Here is a 3,954-nt window from a genome sequence, read left to right as displayed (position 1 = left end):
GTCAACCCAGTAAGTCTTCTTCAGTAGTCAACGCAATAATAAAGTCTTCTTCCTCCTCTTCTCCTTCTTCTGTCAACCCAATAATAGTCTTCTTCTTCACCAGGAAGAACTTTCTGGAGGTAAGAGCCGCTTGGCAATGGGACAGGTGCCCTTGGAAGGTTTTTAAAGCAAAGGCCACCTGTGCTTGGTACTTCAGTTGAGATTCCTCCATTCTTGTTTATTTACTATTATTATTTAAATCTCTATACCGCCCTATACCTGCAGCTCTCAGGGCGGTTCACAACATAAAAACACAAAATGTGTATAATAGAAATAAAAACAAGAGCAACCCAATAATGCTCTCCAAAACATTTTAAAAGGGCATTGGGTGCACGGCAGGGGGTCGGGCTAGAGCTCCCCCACCCTGGTCCCTTCCAACTCTATGATTCTGCAATCTACGTTGGGATCTGCTTCCCCTGTGGATCTTGTCCGCTGAGGCAATCGCCTTACCTGGCCTCATGGGTGGGCCCAGCCCTGGTTGCAGTCCTAAGGTGGGAATGGAGCCCAATGCCAAGGCATGTTAGCGGCAAAGTGATTTTCCAGGGTGTGGTCAATGGGGTTTGCTCTCTAGTAAGTGTGCCCTGAAATTTCGGTCAGACTAGGAAGTGATTTTAGTATCCCTAGCACCTTAGACAAGTTGAGCCTTTTCACCAGGTGTAATGCTGGTGAGTGCACATCAGTGGTGTCATAGCCCAAAGTGGGTGGGACACCCCTTTTCAGTCTTTTGGTGCCACCATTCCCCTGCTGCTTCCCCACTATATGAAATTTGGCTGGGGACTAGTTCCCCACCCCTCTCTTAAAGTTTTATTATGGTATCTATTAAACATGACATGTATGGTATTTCTTAACAGATTTATTATGGTATAAGCTTTTCTGCTCTACAGATCCATGACGTCTTACGCTACGTTGGCAGATTTTATATATATTTATGGATATTTGAATTGTAAAGCAATGGGAAATGAGTCCAGTCCAGATTGACAATTATGTTGGAACTTAAATAGCAGTAGTTACAAACAAAGATCAAGGAGCATTTCCATTACGTTGAAACAGATTTAAAATTACAAAGGAGTATGTCAAGGAACACTAAAAACTGTACAATAGCTTTTCAGTTGTATTTTTCCCCCCTGGTCTTAATTATATATTTTATTATAATTTCATAAAATAAAAAATACATTTATGAAGACAAGGACCCAGAATCTGCAAGGAAGGAGGGAAACCCCAAGAAAACAATGTGGACTTAAAACTGTCTGGCCACACAGCAATCACTGAGATTCTGTAACCACTGCAATACCAAATATGTTATGATGATTCCCCTTCAGCTTACTCCAGCTACTCCCATTTAACTGGGCTAGGCAGGATCAGAAAGCAGAGTCAAACATTAACAACCAGTACAGCAAGTTTCTACGTTAATTATTTTCTTTGTGGTGATGCATCAGGTAGTTGTATGAAGTCTCCCAAGTCCTCTGAAGGATAGAGTGAAGCAGACCATATCTTAGATAGAACTATTCCAAGACTCTCATACATAGCATAGGCTCTTTATGCAAATAGTATATGAGAATGGCACCAACTAATACCTTAAAGGCTGCAATTCTAGACCCATTTATCTGGAAATGAGCTCCATTGAAAGAAGTGGAATCCATGTGGTTTTTAACAGCAGAACTAAGATACGTGCAAGTCTTTCGATACTGAGGTGATTTAAAAACTACTTACAATAAGCAGAAATATAGAGCCAGTCCACACTTTTGAAAGCTGCCTATTTTCCTTCTGTGCAGTGATGCAGATTGTGCCCAGAAGGTCAGAGCAAGCCTATGGGAAGCAGTAAAGTGGAAAGGCGGGACTACTCAGAGACAGGACTTCTTGAAAACATTGTTGCCCAAGGGCTGAGCAAAACCACCTGAGTTGACACTGCTTTTTTATTTCTTAATACACAAATTTGTTGGTAAGCTGTCCAGTTACGCCACTCCCATGCAGTTGCACATAGACACAACATATGTTGTTTAAGCGCAATTTTCTGTGTACACATTCTTTTTCCTTTTAATCGCCCAAAGACCAGTTTGGAGTTTGTAGCAAAACCCAGGAATGAACAGGAAACCTGCAAGCAGCATGAGCTAATCAAATAAAAATACTGATTATTGCAAGGGCAGAATCTGTGCAATCAACCACTCCTATAGACTTGACCTTCTAACAATTTAAATATTAATAATGCAATTGTATACATATATACATGCTCAGAAATAAACCCCTTTGTATTCAATGGAACTTAACTCCCAGATAATGCTGCATAGGACTACAGCCTAGCAGTGCATATATATATATATATATATATATATATATATATATATATATATACACACTACTCAAATACAAGTTCATTTAAGTACCAAGGTGCTTACTTGCAGGTGAAACATCCTTCTGAGCAGATACACTTTGATTACAATGTTAAATATATTTGTTAGAAAAATAAGGAATGTGAATTCCTTCACAAAGCCAGCCTTGAAGTGGTTTTCAAATTACTGTACTAACATGCATATACAAACTAGTCTAAAGTATTAAAATCGTAGCCATTTCTATCATTATTCAGTCCAAGAGGTCCTTCATGATGGTGTGTGTTCATAGTTCCATCCAGTGCTTTTTTTCCTAAAAAAAAATGTTTAGGGGTACTCTCATTTTGACTCAAGAAAACAACCGTTTTATACTTCAAATCAGGAAAAATAAATACAGTAAATGTACAAAAGTACAAAGACTCACAAAATGTTTAGGAGTATGCGTACCCCCAGAAAAAAAGCACTGGTTCCATCCTTCACACATCAATGCCAAAGTAATATGCCTCATCATATTCAGTCAAAAACCTAATCCATGTACTGCCAATTCTATCCACAATATATTATTTTTGATGGCAACATCTTCAGGTAGTGTTTCTATGGCTTCAACAGGCGGAGGTAACTAACAAGAAAATTCAAACTCCAGCCAGGCAGCAGTGGTGCGACAAAGCGGCAGTCAATGCCACACCCACAGCACAGTGGGAGCAGAAGGTGGGAAGGCAATTCACTGCACCAGCCTGGCACTGGCACAGCAATCAATCCCAAATTGGGTTCAATTCTATTCAGTGACAACTGGGGGATCCCCTTAGGATCCAGTGGATCCCAGGCTGGCCAAACCCTTCCACAACAGCCTGTTCGAGGGCTGCTGGCAGCACTTCTACCCACACATTTGGCAGGAGGAAAACACGCCTCTCTCTCGTTGGGTAGAGGGACACCTCCACCCACCTTCCAGGCACAAAGGGGTGTGTAGATTTCCAGCCCAATTCTGCAATCTGGTGCAGACTTATCTGGAAAGAAGGCCCACACAGTAGGCCTTACATTTTAAGTATATACAGTGGTACCTTGGGTTAGGAACTTAATTTGTTTTGGAGGTCCGTTCTGAACCTGAAACTGTTCTTAACCTGTGGTACCACTTTAGCTAAGGGGGCCTCCTGCTGGCGCTGTGCTGCCACCACACGATTTCTGTTCTCATCCTGAAGCAAAGGTTTTCTTTGTTAAATTGTTTTTATTAATTTTCCAATAAAAAACATCCAATTAACATATCAAATCATAATCCAATTAAAATAAAAAAAAGTTCTTAACCCAAGGTACTATTTCTGGGTTAGCAGAGTCTGTAACCTGAAGCGTCTGTAACCAGAGGTACCACTGTATGCACATGTTTGCATGATAAAAGAAATATGTGGAGTTTACCCCCGCTGTGGGAAGCAAGTTAATAATAAAGGCAAAATATTTTTCTAGCTGATTTCTGCCAGCCACACAGCAGAACTGCAGACAGGACATTTACAAACAGTTTACAAAATCAAACAGTTAAAAATAAACACATTCTGGTTTGCATCAAGATTATGAGTGAATTAGCCACCCTTTTATGTGAATT

This window comes from Podarcis gaigeae (genome assembly GCF_964106915.1).
Source record: "Podarcis gaigeae genome assembly, chromosome: 4".
Taxonomy (NCBI): Eukaryota; Metazoa; Chordata; class Lepidosauria; order Squamata; family Lacertidae; genus Podarcis; species Podarcis gaigeae.
The sequence above is the reverse complement of the archived record's forward strand: the minus strand, read 5'-3'. Positions refer to the sequence as shown.